This window comes from Triturus cristatus, chromosome 1_2, assembly GCF_964204655.1.
Source record: "Triturus cristatus chromosome 1_2, aTriCri1.1, whole genome shotgun sequence".
Classification (NCBI taxonomy): domain Eukaryota; kingdom Metazoa; phylum Chordata; class Amphibia; order Caudata; family Salamandridae; genus Triturus; species Triturus cristatus.
The window spans coordinates 981,405,797-981,420,411 of NC_140580.1; the positions used below are offsets into that span (position 1 = coordinate 981,405,797).

At 45.9% G+C, this 14,615-nt stretch overlaps 1 protein-coding gene across 4 annotated transcripts in view; it reads left to right on the top strand.

The window, feature by feature from the left end:
* EXD3 (exonuclease 3'-5' domain containing 3) overlaps window positions 1-14,615 on the top strand; it is a 2,855,457-nt gene that overhangs the window by 2,165,874 nt on the left and 674,968 nt on the right. The gene's annotated exons all lie outside the window — the stretch shown is intronic.

Below are 14,615 nucleotides of genomic sequence, written 5' to 3' on the forward strand. Positions count from 1 at the left end.
TAAGGTTTTGGAGTCCATTCGGAGTACGTGAGAGTAGAACCGTGTCATCTGCATATAGCAGGACCGGGACAGGGTGACCACCAACCTGTGGGGAATCTGTATGTACCCTCTTCAATTCGGACTCGATGGAGTTTATAAAAAGGGAGAAAAGCAACGGGGCCAACACACAGCCTTGCCTTATGCCTGATTTGACCCTGATTTTCCTGGTACATTCCCCGGCCTGGCCAAAGCGGAGCTGGGCTGATAGCTTATTATAAAGTCTGGCCAGGAAATATATTATTGCTGGGGGGGCTCCCATTCCCAATATAGTGGACCATAACAAAGTATGATCCACTAGGTCAAAGGCACTTGAGAGGTCAGCGAAACAGAGAAATAAAGAGCCCTGTTTCGCTTTAGTGTATTTCCCGATGATAAGATCGAGATTAATACACTGCTCTGTTGTCCCAAGACCCTTACGGAAGCCATATTGAGATTCAGCTAGAATTTTATTTTCCTCCGCCCAGGATAGCTTAGGTTCATACAGGGCGGTAGAAAGGCTAGCACAGTCCTCCCTAGCCGAGTCAAAGATTTCTGTAAAATATAATACCCAATTATCTTCGCTAACCTGTGCTGATAATATAGGGAAATCTTCCTTTACAAGAAAAGGGCTATTGACCGTATTCCAAAAGAGCTTACTGTCACGCAATACTGCTGCTTTAGTCAAATCGTCCCATGCAAGCTCCCTTAGCTCTTGTTTTCTACGTGTTGGGTGCTTTTTGTATAACAGCCTGAGGTATATAATGGCCTCCCTGTCTCTGGGTTGTTTAGAAAGTGCCTGCTTAAGTTCTTGGAGGGATTTGGTACACGCATTATCAAACCAACCGGTAGCTGCCTTCTTCGTTAAGCCTTTGGTGATGGTGAGGGATCTTTTTATGATGGTACCCAATTCCACAAAATCAGCTTTAATGCACTGGGGGGAAGCCTCTGAGTCCAAACATTTGAGCATCGCTACAGACCCCATTTCTACAATTTTATGCTGCAGCTTCTCGGAATTATCCACACGCCATTTGATACGAATACCATTCTGGCTACAGGGGGTTAAGTCTTCTACTATCATACGCTGGAAGTTAACCGGGAACCCCCAAATAGAAATCGACATGGTGATGGCATTATGGTCGCTACTTCCAAAATCTACAACAATAGGAACCATACAAAATGGAACAATATGAACAGAAACTAATAAATGGTCAATAACAGAAGCCAAGTTCATTCCTACAAAAGTCGGTACAGGGTTACCCTCAAGGTCTGCAGCCGGGTAATGTATCAATAGATCCAGTTTAAGCATAAAGGAGTTGAGGGAGTCGCCATATGGTGAGGGTATAAAATGTGCCCGGTTTTCCCCATTATCCCCGTCGTACCCGCAAACTTTGGTGAAAGAGTGGGGGCAAGTACGAATATTAAAATCCCCTCCCCAGATGATATCAAGAGGTTTATGGATGCCTTTGCAGATGTTTCTCACTGCTACATCCAACTCATCCAAAACTGAGGTATTTGTAGCATCAAACAAATTGTTATAGTGGTTAATCAGCAGGGTTACATGGCCCCTTTTGTGTTCCATGCTTAAAATTTGCGAGTGAAAACCCACAGTCTGGTGCGATTTCACACGAACAGGGAGGTTCACAGAAAGTAGAGTTACTAGCCCCCCTTTAGCCCTGCCCATATTGGACCTTTGTGCCGGGTTGTTATATGACACAAATCCATCAAGGGTGATATCAGTTGTTATCCAGGTCTCTTGTAAACATAAGACATCAAACTGGGAAAGAATTTCGCTCCAGCCCAAGGACGACTTTTGCCGGCTCCAGCCAGCAATATTCCAGCTAGCAAATTTGAAGCCGGGGGTACATGGAGCTAGTTCAATATCCTCCGGTATACTAGTAAATCCCAGTGATGGCCTGATAACAACAGGGGAGACCGTAGATACAAGAAGGTGGGGTGGGGCAGAGGGGTCAACTCCCTGGGATAGTAAATGTGCAGGGGTGAGGGGCATTACGGGGGCTGGATCGATAGATATACTTTTACCCATAACTGCTATTAAACTATTACCAGTAGCAGGGGGGATGCAAAATGGGGAATATAATGTGGATAGTCAGTCTACTCCATCTAAACCGTTAAGGCAATTAAATCGGTTAAAATCACAGAAAGGAGTCTCCGGAGACAACAGGGCCGGTCTTGCTTCATATCCACGGAATCTACCCCTCCGCTCAACCCTCGTCCAATTATCTCGGCCTTGATCATGGTGCAAGTGGATAGGTGTAAAGAAAAAAGACACTGGCAGCGTCTGGATGGTGGAATCGAAGGATCTATTAAACCCGGCACATATGTGCGAGACTGTTCTGGGGTCTCTAAAGCTCACCATGATACAGTCCCCGATTATAGTCTTTCTAGTTTTACCCAGCCAAGGTACCCTTCTAACCAAGATGATTTCATTATGAAGGTGGGCCGGGAGGGGTCTATTCCAGTTCAGTCATTTAATGACTTTATTTTTAAGAGATTGAAAATTCTCGGCTTCTCCAACTTCTAAGGGAGGAACACCGGCCAGGACTACCATGAAGCGGTTAGCTTCAGGGGGCAGGTCAGGCCTACATGGTCTAGGGACAATCTTATCAGGGGGTGGGGAAGCTATGTGGCCATTAGTTGTGGCCCCGTTAGTAGTGGTCATAGATTGAACTGAACCTGCAGGTAGCAAAGGGGGAATGTTAGAGTTGCTATTTTGAATCGGGGCTAGATTGCCCGTTGGGGGACGCAAAGGGGGAGCGGCATCATTCACTAAGGAGGGGCCTAGATTACCTAGGTTAGTAAGAGTGATTTGGGGGTTTGAAGAAGTATTGGACTTGGGAGATCTAGTAGCTAATATAGCAGCAGAAGTTTTCTCAATGTTGGTAAGACGGAGTTCTATGCGTTCCAATTTAGACTCTAGGGGAAATAAGAGGGATTTGAAGAGGGCTCCCAAAGTTTCTAAAGAGAGGTCCAGACTAGGTATGTGTTGAGAAAGGCCTGATGTGGGGTTGGTGGTATCATGTTTATGTTTGGCTGGTTTAGATTTGCCACCAGGTTTCGAGTTATACGGCCTTTTACATTTAGTTGCAACCCCTTCAATAACTCCTTTTAGTATAGTATCACAAGTGACAACGGAGTCTGAGGGAGTGGGCACATTAGTATCAAGGACCATATCAATTTCTGGGAGAATTTCGTTAACCAAAATATCCAGATCAAGTGACGCCAAGTTGGTCACAGTAGATGTTGAAAAAGGGCCCATCGCAGCATTGTTAGTAGACTCAGTAGGTCGTTCGGGGGTTTTAGCATTAGCCAAAGTACCAAGGGAAGATCTTTTGAAGGCCGAAAATTCCTTTGATAAACGCTTCTCAAGAACGTTTATTTCAGTGTCAATGAGGATATTAGCTCTAATCAAAAAATTTCTCCATACCTCCAGAATTGGCCGCTCCAGCTAGGGATGACTTGCTCCTGGTTTCACGACAAGACATCTCCCCACGCTAGAGTTAGCAGAATGTAGCAGCAGAAGCAAGAGGGGGGGCCCGGACCGGACAAGATCGGTCACGAACGGGCACAAACGGGCCCGCCCTTGGCCCGGACTTCGCCCGGCGACGCTCCCGCGCAGCGGGATGCTGTATCCAATAAGTAGGGAGGATTACGGGCTGTGGGCGGAGCAACAGGGAGAGCGGACCAGGTGATGTCTCTAGGTCAGGCAAGGGCTCCTGGGAGATGGAGTCCCTGCAACGCTCGCAGCCCTGATGCAAGCTTCCTGTAGGAGCCCACGGAACTCGGCTCCTTCTAGCCGTCCAAAGTGCCTCTGCCCCAGATCACGAAGCAGCACCCGCGGAGTGGGTGCTGCGAGGTCGGCAGGAAAGATGCAGAGAAGTACAGCCACAGCCTCACAGGACCAAGTCTTCAAGGAAACACCCCACTATGCAACTAACAACCATTGACAAAGCCAATAGTCCTGACTTCTTGTAGGTATGATATTACTTGTTGTATCATATATCTGAATGCAATGACAGAAACCGCAAAATACCAGTCGGGCGGCACACTATGATAAGCACAATCTTTTAGCTTATGTGTTTTTAAGCCACGCCCTAATTACATTGGCCACACCCCCTTGAGAGACACCTCCGTTTATTCATCCCACTTAAAGCCCTGATTAAGGGTGCTTTTTACAAGGGGCATACTTATGACCAGAAATGTGCCAATTGTGGGTGCAAAGGTACAGTTTTGCGAAAGAACAGAGGCCCTGGTAACCTGATTGGCAGGGGCCCAGAGCACATCAAGTCAAAGTGCATCAAGTGTCAGGTAAAAGTGTGGGGTAACCGTGCAAAAATAGGGGTGCTTTCTACGGGTAGTTATTACTGAGCTGAATCCGGGACGGTCTCAATGAAATGTTCTGACTTTGTCCTCGGGTAAATTGGTGACACTGCAACAACTTCAGCAGACACCGCACTTTGTGTGATTTGGGTTCAGAGCAGCAACCTGCAGGAGGATGAGAATATAAATGTGTGACTGCCATGCTACACAGTGTGCCTTGCAGCAGGCACATTAACCTGCTAAGTTATTTTATGATGAGTCAAAGCTGTGAATAGACTGCAGTCGGAAGTGTCTAGCAAGTGCATTAACCACTAAAGTTGAAATCCTGTTGTGATACCCTGGAACATTCTGGGTACACAACGCCCTCAGAAGTAGGCGCCTTACCCCACTAAGCTATTATAAAAGGCACCCTGTCTGTGACCAATTAAGTAAGTCGGAACAGATTTAGTACCACGCGTCCCTATTGCCAATTTCTTTGGTGGCAGGCTGTCTGTCTATAGCTGCTCAACACCTCACCGCCTTTCTGCTGTCACACCTTTACCCCCAGTGTATGGGGTCCTGGACTCCTGGATCATTTTTTTCCGTTTTCAGGATTGTGTTGCGTGATTGCTGGTTCGTCACTTAATCGGCACAGGATTCACCCTGGGGAAGAACAACCAATGGAAGCCCAGGGTGGCGTGGACGGTGGACCAGAGAGGCCGGTCAAACGTGACGTCACTGTACTGCTTTTATCCCTGAGGCCTGCCACCCGCCTAAGGGCAGACCGGATGTCTCGAAGAGCAGACAGAATAACAAACATGGTGTCTGGGAGAGCCCCGAAGGCACTCCCAGGGACTGTCAGGAGGTGGCCGAATGCGAGCTGTTGTATCAGCTGCTGCCGCGGTAGCGTGTTCCAGCTCAGCTCCAGTGCGGGTTGCACACGTTATCTCTAGGTCGAGAGGGCGTCGCTACCGAGTTTCTGGCAGGCATTGCTGACTTATGTATTCACGCTGGTGACGTTATTGTTTAATTCTAGCTCGCCCACTTGGGGTTCAGCAACCGCGGTCATGTTATGGCTATAGCGTTATGGGGCCGCATAGGAGTTTATTCGACACTGGCTACACACCACCGTCTAAGATGGAATGTGCATTTAACTGAAAAAAATATCTCCAGAAGCAAATGTGCTGGATGCATAAGTAAATTGGTGCAGAGGCAATGCTGGGCGCTGCGCTGTCACGCTCTCTGACTACGTTCCTCATAGCTTGCTTGATTGGGTCAGCCCACTGCAGCCATTTTATCTCGTGCCGTGAGTGACTTTATTCCCTGATAACATGCACAACTGCCTAAAAACAAACGCTCTTCAGCTGCTGGGCTAGTACTTTATTTTGCCAATGCTTTTTTCTTTCTTTACCGTAACACTTTTTAAGTATCCTTGTGTCTGAACTATGTCTTAAGATTACAGTAATTCAAAGCCAATAGTACGTTTTCTTTTGCGTCAATAACAATCATATTATCCAGTGATGTGAGCTAAAATCATATACTGTCTACATACATCTGTTCTAAGTACACTAAGCTTCTAGGAAGAACTGATGTCCTATTAAAGGTATATGCAATTTTTTTTTCTTCATTTTCAATTTATATTGCAAGTGTATGACTGCCATGTTTAGGTTGCAGTATATTTTCTTTTTTTATTTTGTTGCAAATGTTTGCAATAAATATAAAACAAAAGTTAGCAGTTACATCAGCTTGTCAAAGCCAGTCCTTTGGGCTTTGCCACCGCTTGTTTCTGTAGCCGTGAGCAAACTTTACTATGGAAGGATGGTTGAGAAATGCAACTTTTGTTCCCCTGACAACCTTAAAATTTACCCTATTGCATGGATTTTCATGAAACTGGACATGGCACAATTTCACCAGGTGCGCTAAGCTCCAAGTTTTGTGCAGCTTCATTAAACAGCGTTAAAGTTAAAAGAAAACAACAACAAAAAACATTTGCAAGTTATAGTCATTCTCTCGCTGAACATGGATACCTCTTCTGAAGGATCATTCATTATATAATGAAATTGGACCAAAAGGAGTACATTTGTGCACTGAAATAAACTTTGCATGCAAGCACATTGTAAAAGTGGGAGTTGTGGTCAGTGAACATTGTACACAGAAGTGTAGCTATCAGTAGTGCACTACAAGCAGTGGTACCTGGCCCACGCTGTGAAGGGCCCTCTACTGCCCATTATTTTACTACGAAAACGAGGGTTCCCGTCATCCTATAGTTGTTGTATTGGGTCTCATGGCACCCTAGCCACGGATTGTACAGGAAGCAGTGAGAGCAGAACTCACTATAGGCAGAGTACAATTTATACACTTATGATCGCACTCTTATTAATTTAGTTCTCCACAAAGAAACTGGAGCACATGTATGTGACGCCAAAGGATTAGTCCAAATACCCACTTGCCTATCTACTGACTTTAAGTCCTAGAGCAACGTGCTGCCTGACGTGAAGTGCTTCAACGCCTTTCCTGGGGGGTACTAATCACCAAATAAATAGCACACTTCTTTTAATTTAACCTACCTCAAAGAAGCTGAAATAAATGCATTCAATGGTTTACTTGAAAGCGCAGTGCTAATCCCATTAACAAACACTGGCCAATAACCACAGAATTAACCACTAACTTTAGATTACAGAGGAGCATGCAATTCAGTGCTTCGTCAGGGCTAGTAAATGCGATATAAAAGCAGATGCATTACATTACAGCAGTGTACGTGAATGGTGGATTTGTAACTCACTCATGCGGCTGCAGGCCCACTTCAGAGTGTTTGTTAGTAGAGGGAGTGAAGGGAGAGACCGGAACAGAAAATAGAATCGATGTTACCAGGAAAAATTTAGAAGCCAAGCCTGAAGTTTTGAGATTTCATATTCTTGCTAAGAGGGCATGTTAGCTCTAATCTTCTCTGAGTATTCTAGGGAGAGCAGCCCATGGGTTTTCTACCTGCCCTGTAACCCTCAGCACATTATAACAACATTTTTCTTGAATTTAGGGGATGTCTGCAAGTAGGTGTTTGCTGACAAAAGCTTTGTGTATGGATTGTATTTTGGAAACAGTCCCTAGCAATATGTAGAACCCATCTGCTGTACAGCTTTACACATATCTTCAATGGATGTATGTTTCACATAGTGACTTGTGATGATATCGAAGTGCAGATATGGGTTGGTGATATGGCTTTTTTCTAAATAAGTCTGTCTACTTAGCTGTAATTTAAGAATAGTTAAAAAAAATAATAAAGTAATTACTTCTGAGTGAGTGTTTTGAAGACTCTGTAGTGAGGCTGAGAAAAATGTAAGTCAATTGTGAGCAAAACAACTCTAACCGTGGATGTCTTATGATCTGCGGCCAGAAAAGGAATAATGCATTTGGCCAAGCAGACAGGAAGCCTGAATTGTGCACTGCTTAGACTGAAGGAATTGTGCTGCTCCTGGTGCTTGGCATTGGAAAGGGAAGCTGGAGCCCACCACTCATCACTCCAGTTAGCTGCTATTTAAGGCCTACCCCTTTTGCTTAATTTAGTGGAAGATGGCCTTCAGGCTGACATAGATGAAACAAGCAGACTTTGCTAATGCTCATTCCAGAACACTCCCTTATTCAATCATAAATGACCATTGGACTATCGGTGTATACGTGGACGTGCCTGATGAACTTAGCTAGTGGGCTCGGTAGATGATGAGGAGGGAGGGTAGGAAGTGGTGCGAAGAGTTCTGAACCCCGGTGAACTTCTAGTCTATGACCATGATCAGGTTCATGAAATTTGTCTTAATTTGCTGACAACATCTGCTTGTTTAAAGTGGATAGCGGAATATTTGTTTTCTGCTGGTTTATGGTTTTGTGATAATTGCACAGGCTGACTCTATACACAATAAAAAAGTTGCTAGAGCTAAATCTGGAAAAGATTGAAGTCCTCATTATTGTGTGAAAACCTAAATTGAAAACGCGGTGTGGAATGTTTGACACCTCATATAATTAGGAGCGTCATCCAAGCTATGTGCCCAGTCTGTTTCTGTGGTGCACTGTTTCAGAGTCCCTGATCTCCTTTTGGCTATTTGACTCTTAACGCTATACGTTGATGTAAGGTATGGCCACCTGAACAGTGTTTTCTGTTCACTAAATGCTTCCAGGGTCTTGTCCACTTCACCCGATTTCCCTCACCATCATCTTTGGATGAATTACTGGAGCACTTCCAGTTTTGAAGTCCTTTATTCACTCTGCAGTGACTGGCTTGGAAGAGAGTATGACTCCCAGTTAACATAGTGGTAGTACCTTGCAATAAACCACTGCATGGGTTAGGCCCCAATATTTACATCATCAGACCTGCCCTACTGAGAGCCTGGATACCCTCACGTGCGATTAGCTGTGTTCTACAAATTCACATAACATCACAATACCAAACTAAACACTGGACAGCTTGAAGGCTTATACATACATGTCTTCGGGACGAGCCGGGATGTTGAGTTTGTGAATTTACTGCTTTGTCTTGTGATACAATTTCAGTTGATCTATAAACTGCTAATTATGAAGCACATGGTGGATCTTTGTGGCAAGTGCAGAAAATTCGCATTTACGTGGAAAAAATCTGCAGCTGCACATTAGCCTTTTTTCCTGGAACCCTGATTGTAGTGTTCCGAATCCGTAGCATCAATCTAAGAGCGCATCACGGGATGTCAAATCAGGCCCTTCCACGTCGGTGTAAAACTGAGCAGCCGCTGATGTGGATCCTCGCCCAATATTTTCCCATTATAAAACTTATTTATAGGTTTTATATGTGTGTGCAATGGTAGTGATAGAAGTAGCCTATACTTCAGTAAGGGGTGCACGCACCACCTTACCCAGGCTGCAGCAGACCTGTGGTGTCATTTTGGAGTGCTTCCCAGGGGTGGTATAATACATGCTTCAGCCCCTGGTAGGCCTCTGAGGTACCTATGCCCTGGGTACATAGTATACCATATACTAGGGACTTATAAGGCACTCGAGAATCCAATTTGAGATGTACCTAATGTACATGGAAACCATTTTAGAGAGGAAGCAGCTAGGCTGGGGTCCTGATTAGCATGGCCACAGCCAGACTAAGGTCGAAAAACAGTGAAACACCAGCAAAAAGTGGGGGTACCCATGTGAAGCAGATCCTACTCTCCTACACACAGGCACAATTTATTGAATGTAACCGACGTATTGTGCATGCCTTAATCAGCAGAGTACGTCTGTAAAATGAGGGGTGTCAGGGCGCAAATCAGAGCATCCTGGCATCCAATGGAAGTCAGGCATAAAAGAAGGGGCGGGATCCTCAGCCTTAACCCAACTTCCGATAGGGTTAGAATTATAGCCCTACCAGAATCTTGGCGAGGACAAGGGATGGCCTTACACTCCCTGGTCCCGCCTCCGCTGTTGTATCTGGTGTCCTGTTTGCAGAGTCGGGTTCCTGTCTTTACCATAGAAAATAAATGGAAGCCGTTCTGCCCGAAGCACTAAAGAAAACAAGGTAAGTAAAAACATTTTTCCTGATGTTGTGTGTGTGTGCACATTTGTGCGTGAGTGTTTGAACATTCCGTGTCAGAGTGTCTCTGGTGATAGGTGGTAAGAATGTTTGTGATGTACTGGTACCATGTAGGCCCAACAGGACAGGAATTAATTCCGAAAAAGGCTGCATATTTATTTTTTTTTTTTTAAAAATGAGAGTTTTAAAGCTCAAATTAAGGAGGCTAAAGGGTAAAGAAAACTCTGTGATGATGGGTACTGTTAGGACCTGGAGGCGTGGAAGTAAACTTTCTTCCAATGTACATTTCATTGAGGTGTGCGGTCGGTATCTGCATAGGGAAAGTGTTGAGGCTCCACGTTCATGGAGATTTGAAATATCTGCATTATTTATATCCCACCAGTGGAAGGCAGATGGTTGACATGTTTAGGGCCATGAAATGTGCCTGCGTGTGCAAGTGAGTGAGCGTGTGCAAAGGAGTGTGCATGCACAAGGGAGTGTGCTTGCCCCCATTTAAAAACGTAAAACTGCTGTGTGTTCAGCAGCTATGCTTTAGTGCCAGTCGTCCAGAACGCTCTCCCCAGTGTCTTAATAGCATTTATGTCCAAAGTGCATTATTGTTTACCTGTTATACATAGCTATTATATGCTCATAGCAGTTCGAGGACGCATAACAAGGTAAAGCAAATGTGCTATTGAGTGATACTTCAAACATGCACTAAGGTTAGATTTCGTTCATCAGGGTTAACCCACAGGCAATGGTTCTGGCAAGAGGGCTGAGTATCTTAAACCCTCCTGCTGAATCTACTATGATCTACAGATAATGAGTTGGGGTTTTGGCAAAGCCAATTCAGCCTTTCATCTTTCTGAGACACATACAATATTATAAAAACCAATGAAAATCAATGTAACACTTGTGTTTTGTAGTGCGAACAATCCCAGCACTACAACGTGCAACACTGTGAGTAGTCCTTACATGTAATAATGCAGCATCTTCTCTGGAGGTATCACTTACAATAAATGTATCTTGAAATGTGTGCACAAATCGTCCAGTATGCTGTAGGTACTGCTCTGCATTCTGGTGCAATTTGCCTCCTTCCTGTCAGGCCCCTGTGCTAAGGGAAAAGGGTTTCAGGGCCATGCGTGAGAGGGCATCTCTCAACATCAAGGCTGTAAGGTTCTCTGGCTTGACACGATCTCCTGCTGGCCCACCATGTGAATAATGACCCTTGGCCTGGCTCCCACCTGGACTCTACCACCTGACCCGATCCCCTTAAAGTGCTTTGAAAGGTGTGAAAGAGGTGTGAGTGCTATTCAAGACCAAAACATTAAATGAAATTACAAACACGAAGGAGTGGGCGCTTACAGGCGTGGGGTTTGCAAGATACAATAAGATGTGCAAGGCCTGACCTTAGCATAGCTACTCACAATCCCAAGCATCAGCTGATGGAAGGCAGGTACCCTGGTACTCGATTTGAAAAATGCATCTTATTGCCACCACCTTCTGGGTAGTTAAGGAGCATGGATATTAAAGAGAAGTGCGATCAGCAAGATACCCGTAAGATAGTGAGGAAGGAAGAAGTCCTCACCCTATGACATGAAGGGCCCAAAAATAAGCAGCGCAAGCTGTGATTGTGGTAAACTTCTGTACAGTGGCAAATGATTACACACTATGACTCAGGGATAAAGGGGTGCTCACAGCCTTCTGATAAAAAGGAACGGGGGAGAGGGCAGACCAAAAACAAGAAGTCCTGGAAGCATGGCTTCTCAGACACAATAAACTCCTCTGGTCCGTGAAGGCCAATTAACAGCAAATGGTCTTTCAAAGCGGCGTATAGAAATGAAGTCACTCCTATGGCAGGCCTTAACAATCATGAAGGCAGAGTGCTTGGTTTTTATGTGAGAGGGTGCCCCTACATGAGCGGAGCCCCACTGCAGCATTCGGAGTACCTCCTCTGATGCCGTTTCTGGTGCAGCCTGACCATATACTCTTAAGTGCATTATAACCTTGCGGTAAATGCTAACTTTGGACTGGCTGCAAGGAAACATGTCGTGTTTGGTGTCAAACACTTTGGAATACTAACCCCCCCCCGCCCCCCCCCCCCCTCAGCGGGGGTAGCATTCCACCCTTCTAGAGGGAGAGACATGTTCACACTGGTCTACCCGGTAAAGACTTTCTAAAGCCCTGGCATCACAAAATGGATGCCACTGCCACAGACACGGGTCTGGCCTCCAGCTGCTGACTGAAACTCCGGCAGGGGAGGCCTGGACAATAGTTTTCCTGTCCCAGGGAGGTGTAACCACCTTCCCAGACAGGCAGATGTGTATTGGGGCTGGGCAGGAGCACTCTCTGGCGCTTTGAAGTCCTGCACTGGGGGCACTCTTGGTGTCCCTGTGCATAGTCCAGTTCAAACCGGTTGCAGGGGCTACCTGCCCCTGCTCTGGCGCGAAACTGGACAAAGGAAATGGGTGTAACCACCCCTCTTTCCAAACCCTCCCATAGGTGAGTCCCTAGAGTATGTCCAACCCCCAAACTTAGTACAAGTATGGGAACCCGGTCCTTGAGACTTGAGATTACCCTGGACGAAACTCTGCAACATATATCCTGGACCTTCGACTTTATATTTTAACTAGAAGACGGAAGAAATCTTCCTTGGGGTCAATGAGTGACTCCCCTGCTTGGCAGGCACAAAAGAAGCAACTGTCCGATCTGCAAATCTGAAGCTCCCGCTGTACGCCGAAGTCTTTGCATCACCAGAGGTGGATTTCCAGACTTCCCCGAGGCTACCCTGAGTCCACAGCAAAGCTGAGGCCCGTGGCTATTGTGGGTGACGTGGAACCGTGACCCCTGGACACCATGAACTTTTGCAGCTACATCATCTTCCTGGTCCTCCTCAAAATTGTGCTCTGGGCTCCGAGTAGCCCCAGCCTTGGGCACCTACAGCACCGAAGATCTCTGGCCTCCACTCCACGAGTGACCCGTGGGCCAGTTTCCAGAGCGACTGCTCGAGGCTCCTTCGCGATCGCTAGCCCGTTGGCTAGTGGGTCCCCATGAAGGCAACTCCTCTTCTGATTGGGCTTTCCTGGTTACTCCAGACGTGCCCCAACTTACCCTCGCTGGGTGAGTCCCCCAGACCTTGCTGGTCTGCACCAATGTCTTTCTTCTATTTCCACTTGACTTGCCATTGCCAAGGATTGTTGGGTCCATTCTGGTCGCCGACACTGTAGCACTCAACAGACTTCGTGGGACAGCTCGAATCCTACTCCTGTTCGTCGATGACGCCTCCTGGACCTCGTGGCTGAAGAGTCAAGACACCCGTTAACTCACCTGAAGCACCCGACATCTGTGAGCATTGGACTTTTGTGCCCCTGGTCACTGGTAAGTGACCCAGACTCTCTCCCCTCTGCTTTCAGGTTCCTTCCATCCTCGATCCAGGCTTGGATCTCTTCGGACACTAATCCTCTTCACGGCAGCAGCACTTCTTTGCCAGCTTACATTGAAAACGACACAGCGACCCGACACCATTTGACACCTATGCACCCGGCTTCCCTGGGTGAGGTAATTCGAGTACTCCGGTGCTTCCGTGGGTGTTGGCCATAGACACCTCTAAGTCCAAAAAGGTTCGCTTGTAGTCATCCCCTAAGTGTCCATAAACTCTAAATTTCCAACCGCGACTTTTCCCATAGAAGTTAACGGCGATTCGCAGCTGTGTTCTCACACTGCACGCGTCCCCCGTGGGTCCCCTGTGTCACTGACTTGGGTGGTTCCTTGTGGTCCAAGCACTTCTACAGGCTCTGGACCTTGTGTCTAGTTCAGTCGTGGTTCTTATATCAATTTATTGGTATATGGGGTGGTACGCCCCTAGGGCCCAAACGTGTATTTGTGCTTTTACTGTTGAGTAGTGACTTGTAACTTAAGTACTTCGAACTCCAGCCTCATAAAGAGACTAGAGAGGTGTGTTTTATCTTAAATACATATATTTTAAATATATACCTGGTGTGGTTGTCCTTTCATTTGGTCCTTCAAGAGATTATAGGCTGGTAAAATAAGCTGCTTTACATTCCTTCAAGACTTAGCCTGAAGGCTGCTCTCCATAGCTACCACTAGGATAGCTTTCAATAAAGGTTGTCTTTAACCAATCAGGCAACAAATTGCTATCAGCTACCTCCCCCCCCCCTCCCCCATTAAACAAGCATTTGCAATGCAATTCACGCAAGTTTGAGCTATTGACATTGTAAATGACAATGCCTTTTATTTATGTTTTGGATTTTAAAACATACATAAAAGGCATTACATTTACAATACTAATAGATTAAACTCTCGCAAATGCGAGACCTAATGCATTACAATCAAGGGCATTTTCGACCGCTTGTTAGATTGTAAATATCAGAGGTAGAGACCGGCCTGCGACGTCTTCTAAGAGGTGATAAATAGTGCAGTGAAGAAGATGTCTCAAGTGTTGTAAATTACACAGACACAAAGTGTGAAGGGACAGTTACATATGATCCGAGATATAAACACTAACAAAGCGTTCCAACACCTTTCCTTCTGTGATTACACTGTCGCTGCTCAGGAGGAAGAGCGGGAGAGGGGTGGGGGGGGGGAAGATCGCATTTGACCGAACAGATTGGCATAGGGCCACCACCTGACTGGCATACGGTGAATTATCTTAAATTATACCAGGTCTTCGAAGCCCTATTGTGCTCTATAAAAGGCTCAGCACTCTATCGCAAGAGCAAAACAAAACCGCAGCGTTTCTCCA